Here is an 18,661-nt window from a genome sequence, read left to right on the forward strand (position 1 = left end):
TTTCAAAGGTTCAAATACTTGTGAAAGGCATCTGAAAGCAGCATAAGATAGGTGATGTCACTCCAGGTTTCAAAGACTTAAGGGAATACTTCACATGCAAAACCACCATTTGTATATCAGTTACTCACAGTGTTGCATTGAATTTGTGTTTTTTTCTATGACTTCACTCTGTCTACACTTGGTTTTAACATGCGTCTTAGGAGATCACAAGTGGACAAGACTAAATACATGTGTAAACGACCACCAAGACGTATTGTGATTCAATCAAACCACTTTCGGAGGTGGTCTGGGACACATTTGACCACACGTCTTTTGTATTGTAAACACTAATGCGTTCAGATGCATCCCCCACAAGGACTACAGTATCAGTGCAGGATGTGGTGTTGTTTTGGTGACAACGAGCTTAACTTCTATAAGTCTCCCATTTTATGTTGAGTTGGATCAAGTTTTACATGACCATCCATTGTTTTGTCCTGTGGAAGGAGTCGTGTTGAAATCTGCAGACAACAAGATCTCCAGCTGTACTGACAAAACCACTCAGGTGACGAGCAAGCATAAGCGGGGCAGGTAGAAAATCTGGACACAAGTGTTGAGCTGGAGCCGCATAATAGCCACAGGTGTGAACAGCGATGTGTCTTGGCTGTCCACTTGTTTTCGGATCACCCAAACACATGTTACCAGGTCTAAACAAGCTCAGAGAATCCTAAAATGGCAAAAATGTGAAAAGCAGTGAAAGTGAGCAGTCAAAAAACACACCTGCATTAACAAGGCGTTATAGCAAGAATCTAACAGCACCATAAATTAACATTTATATATGTAAGAAAGCTGATTTAAATAATTTTAAAAAAGTCTAATTTTATCCGATGAATTACTGTAATCAAGATTTTCCTTCAAGGATTTTCCTTTTCATGGAGATGACACAATAAATTATGGTTACATACATTCAAAGCTTTATTTCAAAATTTCAATAGAAATTTTCAAATGTCCAAAAAGACATTCAGGACAGCCTTTATTCATATATTGAAATGTTAAACAGCTGTTTTTTTGGGTCTCACGGCATGAAAAAAACAATGACTTTTAGAGTCCCAACATTTGTCTTCTGTCTCAGTCATACAGGAAGTATTTAATTGTAGCAGAGATGCCTATCTCTTCATCAGCAGCCTCGCAGGCCATAATGCAGTGCAGCAAAAAAACCAACCACTAATGTTGTTTACACTTTGTAAAAGCTGACATGCTCATGCAAACAAAGGCAATCACTTACTACTCTGCAAATGTGAACGATAAATTAAATAAGATATTTTTATTGATATTTGCACCTTTCATGAATAAAAAGCAGTTGAAAGTGCTCACATAAATATGTAAAAACATTCAAAAACAAATAAATGCAAATAATGTATTTTGTTAAGTAGCAATTAAAAAAAGGTTTTCTTCAGACATGTTTTTTAAGATGTATACAAATAATAAAATCTAATAAAAGTGTGTCTAGGGCTTCTGCCTTATTGGGAAAATTAGAAATCTTTGAAAAAGACCTCTGACTTCAGCAGATGAATTTGAACACAAACTCTACGGAAATCATTTTGCACAGTCAAACATCAAAGTCAATCAAAATCTATACATTTTTGATAGGATAGCTGCCACCAGACCCTTGAGGTGCAGATATATTCTCTGCCTTTAACCCTGTTGACATCCCGAGGAAGGGCGGTGTTTCTAACAGTAATTGGCGAATGGGCGGTGCTGCTATCTAGCTTCCACCTGACCCAGATTAAAGAGTGGCGGTTGTCAGCGTAAAAATACAGTGAAAATTGTGTTTTAATAATTATATAGACTCTATACCACCTAATTACAGTTTTATATCTTTATGTGTCCCAGAAATGAGAAAATACAACCATATCTGTTTTACTCAAACTTTCCTTCCTCTGTTTCAAATTAAAAGTCCTCTGCAGTTAGTTCAAGTTGTTATCAGTGTGGATCATTGTGTTTGGCTTTTTGTTGCCATGGTAGCAGAATGACCATGAGAGGCGGGGTTAAAGATGGAGGGGCGTGTCCTTGATTGATCTGTTGACACTAATTAGGCATGAACAATCCACAAAACAACCCAGCTCCTCAGCCTCTTTGTGCTTTTCCCTCGTTTTCATTTCTCCAGCGGTAACTAAAAGCAGGTGACAACTGTTTTCCTGCCGTCTCATTGCATTTCTTTCTCGACCCCATGAGGCCTGTAACTAGGTAATTTACTCTTTGTGATGACAAGAATGTTTTAAGTATTTACCAAAGCTCCAGTCATTCATCGCTCTCAGATATGACAGCCTTGCCTCTCGGTTCATTGTTAATTAACTCACAGAAATGTTCCCCTATGTTATGATAATGTACAGCTCCTGCATAATTGATGGCTTCCAATGAGGCGTTTTATTTAACCCAGTTCTTCGCTTGACTATGCAGCGTGTTTAGACTGTGAGTTTGATACGTGTTGCACTTCTCTGTACGCGTCCTGACCCTGAGATTTCTACACACCTTGACTCACAAAATGCGTCCACGTGTTGCTGTTTTCTTCCTGGTTCAGCTGCAGGAGACAAATGAGGACATGTGTGGATTACTGTCCTTATCTTATCAAGGCCGTTTGTTTGCTCTGCAACACTACTGTCATCACTTAACACACAAGGAAGCGTTCGCTCCCTCAGATGCACGTGGACAGGTTCAGATGAAGTCTCAGGAGCTCTTGTTGACAACATGCAGTCTTTATGCTTGTCAGAGTTTGACTGCAATGTGAGATTACAGTTCAGTGAAGCTTTTTAATGACCTCTGTCAGCCCTCATTTACTGTGGAGAAAAACTTGACTGTCGAAACGCTAATTTACCGTACACACAAACACAGTGTCACAGTAAACACTGTTAAATTCTTGTTTTGCAAGTTTTGACAAAGAAAAATAAGCAAAGTCTTTCTACGTATATAATGTTGCTGACTGGTGACGAATTAAAGGGAAAACGTGACTTAACAAACGGAAAGGTGTAACATACAGATGCTTCCGTACAGGGTTTACCAGGGTCATTGAATGGTTCCAACACTGAAGCTTTTCTGGTGGCTTCTGGATGGTTTTTACAGGGTTCCTACAGTCATGGAAAAACTTGAAAAGTCATTCAATTTTAAATCACATTTTCCAGGACTGGAAAAATCAATGAATGCTTGTAATTCATTAAAAGTTCAGAAAAGTCATGGAATTTTGTTGTGATAAAAATAACTGTTACAGTTATTTTTTGGACCCAGTGGTTCAGTGATATGATAAAATTATGGCTATTGGATTAGATTGCATTTTGTAAAAAGGTATCTGAAATCTGATTTGACCATGTAATCCATTCCTGGTTTTGATCTCGATCTGTTGTGTTGATACTTAGGACTTTTTAGTAGTATTTGGTTACCTTTAATCCAAAAATGAGGATTATCCTGATCCCCGGAGAAGAATGGACTCAGGAACAAAATGCAATAAAACTTTTTAAATTGGTCAAATAAACATGCATCCTTTAATATTTTGCACTGTATTTGTCCAACTCTTACAATGATGAAGTTGGTTAAATAGACATAAGGCTGCTGATTAAGTTAAAACAGTAAAGTTAAAAAAAAAAAAGGAATACTGGGAGAAAATGTGATGGTAAAGTGCATGTGATGGTAAACAAATAAAAAAGAAAAGTCCTGGAAATATTTTGAAATTTTGGTCATGAAAATAGTTGGGAACCCTGTTTTTAAGTTGATTTTTCCTTTAATTTGTCACTAATCAGTGTAATTTTTTCCTCGATACAACACAGTAATGGACAAAATGAAGCTGACAATGTGAAGCGAAGGTGGTGTTCCCTCCTGCAAGTCCTTTATTTCTATTTCAGGACAACTCAGAAAGAATTATACTACTAACGCTGTGATCACAAATCAAAAGAAATAAAGAGAGACTGTTTTTCAATTTTCATATTCTATTTTAAAAGTTTTGAGTCAATTTTGCTATTATTTGGGTCACTTCTCACCAGTGTGGGAACTGGGAATGAAATAATGTTGCCTCTGTTACCTGCAGTTATTTCCCCAATATGTGATCTTAACAGAAACCTGCTGAATGATAGTAAACTGATATTTTCCATTTAGTCAGCATTGAAACTCAATAACAAAGATATTAATAACAAAATACTTTTAAGTAAACTTTAGAATTTTTTCCGTTATGCATCACATCAGACAAAACTTGTTATGTATTAAGCAACAACTGCAGTGACTTATTTTGCATAGACTCTTTAATTTGAACTAAAGGATGTTATAAAACAATAACACAGTATACTATGCTGTAGCAACAGCTCAGCCCAGTTGCCAAAAGAAAATGTTGGCACTTTATGCCTCCGCAAACTGCTGATACGTCACATTTGCATGTTTTATATTGATGTTTCTAAAGTGACGTATTCTGATTGCACGTATATAAGCTGACTTTGTCATCACGAGTTGGAAGGATGGTGTGACAGCTGCCAAGCTGCAGACCACTTTTTGAGACCAACAAATAACAAAACCAATTGTGTTTAAGCAAGAAATCGCTGTGTTTCTAGCGAGTGGTTTTTGTGCCTAAGGTAAAACACATGATAACTCCAGTTTTTCAAATGTAAAGAAATGTAAAGTTTTGATGTAATTAGTGTTAATTTACTGTTGTTTGCAGAAAAGTGCAATGCCAGCATTTATTCTGGCGATTGGATTGTATAGATATGGGCACATCTTTCATACTGTTGCCAGGTGTTGATGGTGCTGGAAAAAAAGTATCATGGACACATTTATGTGAAAGTATGTACCAAAAAGTATTGCACAGTATTTTCACCTGATGATGGCACTTCATGGAAAGTTAAAGGATCACCAAAGTGATAAATATTACACCTGAAGGGGACATGAACATGTGAACAAAATTTAATAGCAATCCATCCAATAGTTGTTATACATTTCAACCAAAAAAATTTCAAGTTGTTCAAATATTTAGTCTGGACCAAAGTAATGGAACGATAGTCTGACAAATACAAGTCTTCTGCTTTGAAAAAATGTAATTAATAAGCTGCCACAGTGTGCATGTCTAAATTGTAACTTGGCTCTATATACTTATCTATGCTGTCTGTATATTTGCCACATACAGGACCAAATAACGGATAAATGAGCTTTTCAGGCTCACACGACCACAGATAACCACAGTCAGGCTGCACGAGTTTCAATAGTAGACTAAGTTCATCAGGAGGAATAAGAATATAAACAGAAATAAAGCGCTGTTGAAGAGCAGCGGTGCGTGTGTGCAGTGATCCCCTCATTTTTTGATCTTCAAACGTGGTCTTACAGTATTTGATACTCCGTGAATTCTAAGAGAAGAAAATTGCCTGTTTTATTACATTGAGTGTCAGCCCGTACTCAAAACAGATGTTGCACAGTAAAGTCATTTTAAAGTGGCCTTGAGCTATTATTACAAAAAACCCTAATACAATAATTTTTTCTTTATTTCTTTTTACGGTTCGTCCTCTCCGGGAGTTTAGTTAGCTGCTCATGTGACTGCAGATTCATTGTTGTGTACTTTTTACACTGAAGCGTGATGCGTTTGTGCTGCGAGTTTCCTCTACCTTCTTGGAAAGGATGACTCATGCAAACGCCTGTTTCCTTTTTTGAATATGTAGATGCATGTTTGATGGCAGCCTACAGCAGACACACCCTGGGCGGCTGGATGAGTTTTAGTTTTTAGACCTGCCTGGCCTATTTCTGCCCTGAGCCAGACGCTTTCCCACTGCTTTTCTTCATCCTCCTCCCCCTCTTATCCCTCTGCTCTGAAGTGTGAAGTTTGAAGCAGCAGGCTGTGTGCTATGATAGCAGTAATTGGTCTAAAGATGGAAAGTTCACGCTCACTTTGTCACTGAACTAAGAAGCAATTTGTTTTCAATGAGTGTTTTTTTAAAAGGGAGGCTAGTTAAGAACAATGTAACATCAGAGCGCTATTTAACAGCAAAGAAAAGGGGGTCGGGATGATGGAGACAGTGGAGAGACTGGCACTTTTTGTCTGAGCTGAAAAGCAGCGCTCTGTCTTGTTCGTTTTAGACCGAGCGGGGTAGCTGAGAATGGCTCCCCTCTTCGGTACCCCCTCGTCTGAGGAGGCGAGCTTTGGACGTGGAGTTTTTTATTAGCCTCTGTGGTCTGATTTGTTTAAGGGGAGGCGAGGTGCCAAGATGTGGCTTGGCTCCTATTTTGCTCCAGTGTGAGTGCTGTATTTGTTGGAGGAGTCTGAGCGAGAGCAAAACTAAAGCGGAGTTACCCGGAGTACACACACTGACACACAATGTACTTTTATGCGTTGCTCACTGTGCCGTTGTGTATGCTGGCCGGCGCTCACAATTTCCCTTATTCACATTCATTACAGAAGACGGACACATGGAGAGAAAAATCCTGTTATAAAAAAACAGAACCAGCAAGAAGAAGAAAGAAAAGATTAAAGCTCACAAAGAAACAACTAGTGGATGTTCCTGAATGTTATTTTCCGATTCTTCTGTCACCTGAAGACGTTTCTTAAAGGTGGAGAATCTTTTGTCTCAACATGAAATGCTTTTTTTAAAAGGTGTGTTTAAAGTGTTGCATTTGTTTTTGCATCGGATACATTTTCAAACTCATAGATTTATATTTCCAAATTGACACTAAGTCCATGCATTTGTCATTTTAATGCATTTTTAATGCAGGGCTGTTTTTTGGGGTCTGAATGTTCACCTATCCTCATTCTAACAGGATGATGTTGTGTCGCCGCAGGTATCAAGTTGTCGTATCAGTTTGTCAAATACCTGAGTGGATCCTGACAAACGTCACAAACTGATTGATTAATCTCATACGGATGAAAATTCAAATGAACTTTGTCTCCAAAAGAAATAATGCTGTCGCTCTCTCACCCAGTTTTTGCACGTGGCTCTCAGTTTTCTTCCGGGTTCAGCTGAAGGTGACAGATGAGGACGTGTGTGTGCGATTTTACCATCTTTATCTTATCAGGGTTGTTTCTCGGCTGTGTGCACCTTCACACTCATCACTAACACACAAACTTAGAAAGCGTCCTTTCTTTTTTCTGGTTCGGGTGCATTCAGATTAAGTGACAGAAACAACAAGGCAATAGCTTTTTCTTTAACTCTAGTTTATTCAGTTCATGGACCCAGTAGTTTGTGTATTTTTGAGCAAATATTTCCTTAAGTCCCTCTCACTCAATGTGAAAAGCAGTTTTTCCTGTTTTGGACATGCATCAAATGTCATGAAGATTCAACACTTAATAACTTGGAACAGTTTTCAGTTGATTACATTTAAATAAAATTAAGATGACCAATTATCTGCTTTTTTATTTAAAATTTTTAAGATTATTATTTTTGGGCTTTTATGCCTTGAAAGGAAAGTGCAGCAAAGGGCCGAGGCCAGAATCGAACCTGCGGCCGCTGCAGCGAGGACGCAGCCTCTATATATGGGGCGCCGCTCTATCCACCCAGCCACCGGGCGCCCCCCAAATATCAGCTTTAATAGAGATCTAACAAAACACAATTTTAAGAGAGTATTATAAAGCAACTTAGAGACACAGCAGAGGTGGACCTCTTTGTCAGCTTGAGTCACATGACTCGAGTCAAAAATTTCAGACTTGACTTTGACTAACATTGGTAAAAGACTCAACTTGAGGACTTCAGACAGATGACAGAAGTGCTTTGAGTGGTCAATAAGACTAGAAAGCGCTATACAAGTACAGTCCATTTACAATTTACTTTAAAAGACTTGACTTCTTTTAATTAAATAATGTCATTTTTCCATATATTGAAAAGGTATGGCTTTTCCAAAGTGCGTTCTCAAGTTGTTTTATTTGTTGTAGATCTTTATGATAATTCACAGAAAGAAGAAAGCAGGCATACCTTACTGCACCATACAAATTTTCATCAAAACTAGCCATTTTCAGTGTGTAGGTTGTAAGCTTGGAGGATATTGTTGTTGTTTCCTGTACTGAAGGCGATTTGGAAATGGTAGCACTCAGATAGCAGAATGAAGGGAGAATGCAATCAGCAGCATAATGACAGGCTTAAATCCACAGTCTACATCCGGTGAGCAGGCGACTACACAACCAACATTGAAAAGTGAAGGAATTTGTCTTTTTAGCTAAGTTATTGTCTTACTGGCTGATGGTCAGAATTTCATATGACTTGACTTGTCATGCATGACTTATAGCAGGAACTCCACTTGCTTGAATCTCACTGAAGTAACTTGGGACTTACCTTAGATTTGGGCGTTACTTACTCCCACCTTTGAGGCCCAGTAAACATTGATTCATCAGCAGTGAGTTCTGCATTATGGTAACATGGAAAGAGGAAGAAATCTCTCAGAAGTCACAACAACAAACTGACCACAGAGTTAAATCAGCTTTGAAACGGCTTTGAGATGCAGAATTGTCACTGCGATGAGATCTCTGATATCAGCTCCTCTCCACTGTTGATGATATACTGAGCGGATCGAGTTCATGAAGTTAATGGCTTCTGTACGAGCATACACAGTAAAATGTGAACTCTGGCTGCATCTTTATTGCATCCTTTAAAGTGTGCTGCTTTAACAAGAGGAGGACGCTGCGGTGTAAGATATTTATTGTGTTGCTCAAGTGCATCGAGCACACACACAAACACACACAATAAAAGGTTGTTTCGCTCTCTGGTGTCGAGTAATTGAAGAGCACAACAAACGTGTGTTGAGAGTTAGAGAGCGGACTGTGAAAAGGCCTTTGCCACGACTGCGTGCTTCACATTTCTCCGTAGACTCAACCTCTGCATCTTGAGCTCATTCACACTGCTTTTATATTCAAGGCTTTACGGCGGTATGAGCAACGCCACATGCCGTTAACTACCGTTTTTATTCACTCCGGTTTTCATGTCTGTGTCAAAGTGAGCACAAAGAGTGTTAATGATCACACTGAAGGCTCTCTTGTTCCAACTCGTGCATGGAGAGGAGAAATACTTTTTTTGTTCAACTTTTGCACCAAAAAAATGGAGTCCGTTACTCTTTGTCACAGCGGAGCTATAAATTCTTCCTTCTTAAGCAGCCGTTCTCCGGCTCTATTTTTCTCCCCTTTCAATTAATAGGAAACACATCGGTTGAAGGAGGGTCTTTGTTGGTGTGTGAGAGTCCATACATCACCTAAACTAGAGCACCCACCCCTCCTCCTCCTTCCTCTTCACACACACACACACACACACACACACACACACACACACACATACACACACACCGACAGCTCCCATCTGCTCCCAATCATGGGTGCAGCCAGCGGTCAGGTCGCTGACGGTGAATGGCGCCCTAACACACACACACACACACACACACACACACACAGACACACACACGTAAACATACACAACATTGGCACGCTGGGCATGAGGTCAGCCACACAAACACACACACATGCTCATGTAGGCGTGTCCAGATATTTGCTTGTAAGCGTGCGCTCTCACATGACGCTGTCACACATCCTGGTGACAAAATGAAACTATATTTTCTCTCTAACACACACACATTCTTGTAATTGTATATTTGTGAGGACCCTCATTGACATAATGCATTCCCCAGCCTAGTGATACTCAACTTATGGCCCATGGACCAAATCTGGCCCCAGATAGCCCATTTCTCCAAACTGGGGTTGCTTAACTATCCCTTCAACCAGCCCTTGCTCTTAACTGAGCCTAAACCTAATTGTAACCTAAACTTTAAAACCAAGTCTTTACCCTCAAACAGGCCTTTAAATCAAAATTAAAGAAACATGTTTTTTTTGCTTTTAGTTCAGCCTGAGGCTCACCCTTTAACATCCTCTTACCTTTTTAAATTTTAATTTTCTTACTCTGAATCCTGCATGCTTTTATTAGCCTTCTTCACCTTTCTTATGCATTAACTATTTTTTTTCTGTTTGTTTTATTGTATTGCAGTCTGTGTTGCTGTCTTTTATGCACCTTTTACTTCTTTCATTGTGTAAACCTGTATTGAGGCAGATTTTAACCGACTGGAAAGCACTTTGGATCTACTCCTGTTGTTTTTAGATGTGCTATATAAATAGAAGTGACTTGACTTTAAGGAAGTAAGGACCGACCTAAATGTCCTCACTTTCCCAAAATGTCCTCACTCTGCTGGTAAAAGACATGTTTTGGTCCTCATAATGTAGCCAATGCAAGCATTTACACACACATACACACGTTGAGGCACAGTGACAGATGAACATGAGACATCCTGGCGGCGTGCTTCACTGATGACAGGGTGTCATGGAAACGCCCAACGTTCTCCATGGTTACGCACTCTTTACCCCAACGGGATACACTCTTATGATTGTTCAGACAGAACACTTGAGCTACTACAACAACTCGGTGTGGTCAACACACACACACACACACACACACACACACACACACACACACACACACACACACATTGTTTCTTATCAGGATCTAAATGGACACAAATTAGCCTATTATGTGCTTTTGGGATTAGAGCGGTGATTTAGCCTAATAGTCTGTTTTCGTAATCTTGCTCAGAGTCCACAAAGCATGAGAGATATTTGCCAATAAAGGCTTTAAATCCAGTTGCGTGGATCGGGAGTGCACATTTAGTGGAAAGGCACTTACTTTTACCTTTTATAGTTTGAGCTGAATTGCATGTCGTCAGTTTCAGGTTTTGACGGTTTGGCTTCCTGTAAAACTTGTGTCTCAACATCCCTTTTTGTGTGTGTGTGTGTGTGTGGTCTGGCTGTGGGAGCAGTTTGTGTTAAAGCAAATGCACAGGAGCCACGGTGTGTTTTCTGCGTATGAGTGCATCCGTAATGAAGACAAAAGCACATAGCAAAAAGCTTGTTGATTTTCAACCAGCTTTGTATCAAAACGATGCGGGTAGTATGTGTAGATGAACTATGGTAAACTTCTCTCCATCAAACCAGTGCTGAGACATCCCTCCTCCCCCCATGGTGAAACTCTGTTGGATGACACAAATTGAGCTAAAACACATCATACCTAGAGTACAATATGTAGATGTGAAAGTACACTTAAAAAGTGGCGATATGTGATGACTTGGGATGAGAACATGTTGGTTTTAGCTTATTGTTTTTATTGTTATATGAGATCATTTTTTGCCTGCCTCCATTGTGTCACATGTTAAAGTTTGCATCGTGTTACCCACCAGCTGGAGCATTTATCGGTCTGGTGCAGCGCAGTGCAATCTGGTAGTTGTGGTTTTCTACCTTTTATGCAAAAGCGTTGTTTTTTGGTTTTCTCTAGTCATGTAGTAGGGGTGTGCCATATCATATCATTTGTGGTAATTCTGGTATATAGATGCAATATATGGTTTTAGTATGATTAACAAATATTTCTGTCATGATAATGCTAATATTTTGACTTGTTGATGTAATTATGTCATACTGTTATTCGCATGGCAACAACAAGCATGGCTGAAGGCAAAATCTCCACACTGAAGATTTAAAAGCAAACTTTATGCTGACATTTAAAACTATAGTACTTTTTTGTTGCAATTTTATGTTCTTGAAATAAATGATGTATTTTTCAGTATTTTGTCAAATCAGCCAGACTATCATTATCACAAATAAACCCTGAAATATTGTGACTATAATTTTAGAGGCATATCGCCCACCCCTGTCACTTAGGACAAATTTCAAAAGTATTTCTGTCTTTCTGCTGCATAAACAGCCCAGTTTTATGAAAAGGCCATCTTTCCAGCAGTGAAATATTTCTTTAATGCAAATGCACAGGAGCCACAGTGTGTTTTCTCCGTACGCGTTCACCCGTAATGAAGACAAAAGCACATAGTGAAAGGCACGGCTGCCTCACAGTTCCTCCTGCTCATTAAGCTGTTAATGCAGCTCTTCCTGTGCATGTGTCGTCAGGCCGCTGATTAATAATGCTGCTTTGTTATTCATTAATTTCACCACGATGAACATGCACTGTTGAGCATAAACTTTTTTCTTTTCTTCTCCAGACTCCATTGACCAGCCCACATAGGACCACACCCCCCAGAGAGAGGGGAGGGGGGATCTGATCGTCCATCATCTCGGGCGCCGTCACAAGGTGGGCTAACATCCCATATGGTTGGCATGGTAACGGCCTGCTGGGTTTAGGTTGAGCGGTTTGCCAGAGACAGTTTCTTGTTGTTGCCACATTCTTGCAACATCCTCCTGACCTGAACACTGAAACACGGAGAGCAGTGCGTGTTCTCTGGAGCAAAATGTTTTATGGAGGTGTTTTGTGTTTGAGGTTTGGATGTTTTTTGGAAGGTGGAAGAGTTTTTGGGAAAGATTGGTGGTGGTGATGGTGGAAACAAAGAGGGTTGAGCGGCTGATTTTCAGGCAGATGAGAAAATGAAGAGTGGGAAGGCAGCAGGGAGACAGGAGGAGAAATCAAATTATTCTTTGTGCTCTACCTGCCACAGAGGCTGAAAGAGAGCATTAATCTTTTACCTCCGTCTGCAGTTGACAACAACACACACACATACACACAAACATATATATAAATGTGCCCAGACTTAACCAAACCACACTTTCTCTTTCGTTCACGTGCAGTCTCACACACGCTTTTGCAGACCGTTGCACAGACAGCAGGGGTGATTGTGTGCAGAGTGAGGTCGGTGAGAGAGAGGAGGAGGCAGAGGAGATACTGGGTATGAACAGGAGGAAAAATAGAGACGATGAAGATGAGGAGGAGGCAGGTGGCTCCTGGATTCTTCCACAAAGATTTGAAGCAAGAAAGTAAAAAGTCTGTGTTTGACAGAGATGATGTTGGTGGCTGGCAGTTGGTGCACTTCTAAAATTTGCAAGTGCATGAAATCTAAGGCTGCAGAGTTTTAGGAAAATATGCGCTAACATTGTTGAATGGCCTAATAATGATATTTTTGTGATGAATAATCGGTTGAATTAAAAAACAATTTAGATTGCGATATTGCACTTAAAAATAAAAAGCCATTGTGCTTCCCAAATTTATCTTAGTAAAAATCTAAGGTACAAGCCGGTGTGCATGAAACATAAGGACAGTGTGAGCATTTTGGTGAGAAATATTCAGTCACAGAACTGAACTATGAAAGTGAGCTCGGAAACCGCAGATCTCCACCACAACTTACTGTAGCCACTCTGAGTGATACATGCAGCGTTGCTGCGCCCGATAGAATCATCCTTACTGGTTGGTCAGGTAGTCAAGATGGCAGTGAGGATAACAAAAACACTATTTTATTTCATCTTCTCGAACTAAGGATGACTTAATGATTTATAACATGTCGAGTATGGAATTAAACTGCAGATACTGTGGTTCAAAATGAGATGTAACTTCTATGGATGTCAGTTTCTCTGACTGATGATTCAAATCTCCAACTTTTAAGGGGCAGCTCTCGTAACAAGCCATTAAAAATATGTTATCTCTACTCTAGGCTCTCGGTTTCGCAATTTTGTGACATTTTGTAGACCAAACAGTTAATGGAATAATGCAGCGCCACCATCCATCATGCCCGATAAAGATGAAATAGTTCAAACTGATTCAGTTTCAATTAAATTAAATTTTATTTATAAAGCCCATTATCACAAATCACAATTTGTCTCTGATGACCATAATATAAACAAATAATACTAACTAAATAATACTACTTATGTAGATGATCATCCGTTATATTATATTATTTATGTGCTTCTTTCTTATGTTGTTATTATTTTCTTTGACATTGCAGTTGCTTCTTCAGTGAAGTGCATAGTCATTCAGAGACAGTAAAGCTCTTCTGAATCTTGAGGACCAATGACAAAATCATTAAAAGAAAATGTTGAAATGGGAATTTACAGAAGGGAAAAATATTCCCGAAATCTATCCTACTGGGTCAGACCAACTTAAATCAGCAGAATCAGATCAGACGTCGAGCTGGGAGCCACTTTCTTCTACATCCTTCTTCATAAGCGGTGAGGACTGTCGTGACTCGAATCCTCCAGGCAGAGCAGCTCTTGTAACGTCACTGTTGTGAGTTTACATGGCCAGATGAGGGTCGCGTGCCTCTGTTTTGTCAACAGAGATTATAAAACAGCGGCTGGCAGGCAGGTAGGTGGAGAGGGGAGGCGACAGCGGGGCTTTTTGCATCATCCGGCCTGAGAAACACCCGCCTGCCCTGCTCACTCTGTCACCTCCCCTCCCCCTTCCTCCCTCCCTCTGCCTTCCTATCTGCTAAAAATGAAAGAATGGAGACGCTTGTCAAACAAACACACAGGAAGTTTGAGCGCCACAGTTCTGCCACCTCAGCGTTTGAGAGATGGTGAATGAACAGCCAACCACTGTTTTACACAAACAACTCCCAATTTTTAACTTTTTATTATATTTACAAACTTTCTGTGTAACCTTGAAGCGTTACACAGTGTCTCTCGTGCAAAACAAGCCGTAAGAGTTTCGGTTCGACCCTGAATGAAGCTTGACTGGATTCACTCTGGGGACCTAAGATGATGCTCAGACAGAAATAAACCCGCCTGTGTACAGACTAAGTACATCACAGATTAAAGATAAATCTAGATTGTGTCTGTTCTTGCCAGTTTTCCCGTGCACTCGTCGTCTGCTCTCAGTAACTCTTTCTGACACGTTCTTGTTTGTTGCATTGCTTTTTTTTCCTGCCGTGACTCACTCTGTCGTGGGAAGTCTGTCGTCTCTCCACTTTGTCTTCCAAAGCCTCTTTTTTTTTTTTTTTTTTTTGCTTTCAGATTGTAGATACTGCTCATCTATTTCCACTCTGCTCCCCTGGAGTCCATGAGTTTATCAGCGTTATTGAAGCTCTGCTCTTCTTATTGCAGCTTACTTTTATTGTGTACACTGAAGTATACAAAAAACCCACACACAGAGGGATACTGCACCATTGTGCAAAGTCATAGTTGTAAAGGATGTCTGGAATATATAGTTATGTTGGGTAAACTCACAGCTCTCTGCAAAAATGTTCTCCCTCCTCCCAAAACACTGAAAACAGAACTAATTCCGTTCTCAAATTGTAGAGAACAAATGTTATCTGATTGATATCCGTGAAATGAAAAGTTAATATTGAATGTTTAATCCACAAACTCTACAAACTTTTTCAGAGTTATTGTTAGAAACAATAAAATCTCTTTGCAAACTTAATTTTCTTCTGAACTGAAATACAAAACAGAAATCTTAGAAGCTGAAATGTCACATCCATCTCAGTTATACAAAACAAAAAACGTAACTTTATACATAACATGCCAGCTCCATGAAGAAAATGATTAAATCCAGTTAAATGACTTACATGCAACATAGAAATAAATATTAAACTTTTTGACTTTTATCCATTAGCCCTGTGATGTCTGAAGTAAGGAATATTTATGTAAAGAGACCAGTGTCTGAATGATAAAAAGCTGCAATTTTAAAGGGTGTGTGTGTGCGATTTTAGGAGATGTATTGAAAAACATGGAAAATAATATTATAAGTATGTTTTTTTACTGTATACTTGAAGGTAAGAATCATTGTGCTTTTTTGGTGCCGTTTAGGTTACATAGGGAGTAGTTCCTCTTTCACAGATTCCACCATATTGTTTCTACAGTAGCCCAGAATGGACAAACCAAACACTGAATCTAGACGGGGCCATTTGCTTTTTTGCGTTGGCAACAGTAGTAAGCAGCCTTTCCATGACGAGCAGCGTTTACCAGTTCAGATGACCTGGTCTGTTTGTTTTGCAGATAATTCAGCTCCCACTGAAACCACCTAACAGTGACCACTGAAGGATTTCTAACTGGGAGAAGTTTCAGCTGATTGCAATCTGCAATCCTCACGGCAAGATGCCACTAAATCCCCCTAAATCTTACACAGTGGCCAATCAACAGATGCATTTGTCAACTTTTATAAAAAAAATGACTTTTTTCATATATGCTGAAACTGTCAATACATCCACACTGAAGTACGTGAGACAGATAATCTGTAAAAAAAAAACCAAACAAACAAAAAAAAAAAAACCCTAAATAAAAAAAATCATGCTTCTCCTCATGGGTCTCCTAATGGCATTTGCTAGAAACCACCGCAACTCATGGAAAGCAACCAATCTGAGCCGATGCAGCTGTCGGTCATGTCAGTCACTGGTCGTGAACTGCGGTCAAACTGTCAAGCTAGGCAGCCAAATATGAATCAGGATTTTGTTACTGCATTGCCCATTTCTTAATTCATATGTTACTGCGCTGTTTAACTGTAAAATGAGAAAGTTTGCTCCAGGTAATGGAGCTAATCAGTACACTAAAATATGTTCTTGAAAACATTTAAGGCGAGCAAGAGGCTATGTAGTAACCTAGTTTGACAGCAGTTTGAGAGAAGTGACGGTCAAGATTGAGAGCTGCATTAAAGGCTTCTCATTTCTAATTCGGTATTCTTGGTTTACGTGTGATAATGCTATTGTATGCTTTACAAAAGGAATCAGAGTAACACAATTTTTTTCCACTGATTTCTGTCTCTTTTAGTACCGTACTGAATATTGTGACAGTTTAAGCAAAGGTGACAAAAAGTTATTTACCGATTGGCCATATACAAAAGTTACCAACTGTAGCTGTAACAGAAAGATGAGTCCAGCAATGTTATGTGTTCCATGTCTAAAAGGGGCTTTAAATAAACATTTATATTTCCTGTTTGAAAAAGGAAACTTTGGCCTGATTGTGAGGGGAGCAGGAAGGTCAGGGAGTCAACAAGAAATCCTCTGGGAACGGTGAATATCTACAGTAAAAGTCACAGAAACCTGCCTTCACATGTTCGAGTTACCTTGTCATGGAAACAAAGTGTTGATTAAGGGGATATTTGTTTGTCCTGAAGCTTGTGAACTTTACTAGGATTGGATTGCATGCTTTCTAGTTTACGAGGGGAGCTGTTTCCTCTGCTTTTGCCATAAACTCCGTGGTGCCCCGTAAGCAGCGCTCCCACTGGGCGTCAGGCTCCGGGGTCACTGGCAGGCCGCTGTCCTATAGCGGCCGCAGGAGTTTAGCTTCACCCCAGGTGATGCCATGGCACCGTTGACCTGCGTGATCCTCCTTTCACGCCCATCTAATGACCCGGAAAATATGTGGGTCAGCTGTCAGCATGAGGGCGTTGACCCCTTGAAATCACTGGGTCAAGATCAGGGTTGAGACCCGGGTCAAACTGAGTGTGAAAGTTCCAGAGCTGTTTACCTGCATGGGTGCACTCACCTGTACATGTCATCAGGAGGACAGAGGACGCCACCATGACGGCTCAGCCGCTGGGAGCTCAAGTCTTTGTCCAGTTTTTTTATTTGTTTCTCCGACCGAACCACAAGCAGCTGCTTAGTAAGCATGCTGATTACCAGTTTCCTACTATTACGTCTGGCCCAATTATTGCCTTCCAGTTACCTTCGACTTTATGATTTAGTCTATAGGCTTAACCCTTTAAAACCTGGTACAACATCAGTTTCCTTGTGCTGCGTTCACATGCATTTAAACCTCTGAAAACTGAGGAAATTGGTTTGATTTCTTTTGAAAACATGGATAAAAAGGCAATGAGCAAGTTGGCAAGAACTGTCCCAAAAAACTGCAAGAAATTAGAGGAAAGAAAATTCACTGAAAATTTGTTTTTCTTGTCTTTTTTCATGTAATTTTCTTGTTACGCCGAAGTTCTTTGTCAAGCCAATTTGCTCAGGTTTTATAGGGTTAAATGAACATGCAGTTGGTCAGGAGCATTGTGTCTGTTTCTGTCGATGTCATGAATGATGGCCCCTTTTACAAAACAATTCCCACTCACCGTTTCCATCTCAATTCTCTTATATGCTCTTCATGCTAGGTGTGTATCGAACTGAGCGGGGTACATTTAGAAGTTCATGTTGTGATGCAATCTGAGAAAATAAATAAATAAATAATTGGTCAATTCCTTGTATTAATTTATGTATACATACAGTGGTTTATTATTCATTATTTTCATTCATCTTTTGCTTCCTTTGTCGACATAATTGTTTTTTTCTACTGTTTTAAAGATTTTATACATCTTCTCAACAACTTTTTTAACTCATACAAGTCTTTTTAATTCCAGAGTTCTTATTCTAATGTTTTCAATGCTCTAATTCAAAATGTGCATTATTCCAGGTGCAGAGAAAATGACTTGGTGTCTGCTTTTTGCTTTTCACTCTCATGTTGACTTCTCCTCATTCTTTCTCCATCTTCATGCCCATCTCTCCTCTCCCTCTCGCTGTCCTCCATCCCGCCATCACCCTCTCCCATTTCCCTCTTTTACGCGTCTCATTCCAGCCGCCCCCTGCTGCTATATTGTACCCACCGCAGCCCTGCTGCCTCTCTGCCACCAGGCCCCACACTGCCTGTGGCGTGTAATTGACTTTCTCCCTGCACTGGAAAAGCGGGCGGCCCGCGCCAGGCTGGAGGTGACCCATTTCCCTGGGGCATTCAGCAGCCTCCTAATCAACCATTCTCTGGGGCCGCCTCATTCACTCCGCAATTAGAGCAACTCCCCCTTTGAGAACTCCATCAATAGGCTGCCAGGCAGGCGGCGGGCGGGCTGGATCGTCAGAGGAGCAAAGACGGAGTTTCACTCAAACACTTTGCTTTGGCTCTTCGAGTTCTGAGCCCTCCCGACTTTGTACCTCCCCCTCTCTGCTTTTTGCCTCCCCTGCTCCTCGG

At 40.1% G+C, this 18,661-nt stretch overlaps 1 protein-coding gene across 1 annotated transcript in view; it reads left to right on the plus strand.

The window, feature by feature from the left end:
* The window catches only part of LOC121946689 (nuclear receptor coactivator 3-like), a 75,745-nt gene that overhangs the window by 34,200 nt on the left and 22,884 nt on the right, over positions 1–18,661 (plus strand). Inside the window, exon 2 of the mRNA XM_042491374.1 lies at positions 12,001–12,089. The gene's annotated coding sequence lies outside the window, so the exon portion shown is untranslated. The remainder of the gene's footprint in view (positions 1–12,000; positions 12,090–18,661) is intronic.

Source organism: Plectropomus leopardus, chromosome 8 (assembly GCF_008729295.1).
Source record: "Plectropomus leopardus isolate mb chromosome 8, YSFRI_Pleo_2.0, whole genome shotgun sequence".
Taxonomy (NCBI): Eukaryota; Metazoa; Chordata; class Actinopteri; order Perciformes; family Serranidae; genus Plectropomus; species Plectropomus leopardus.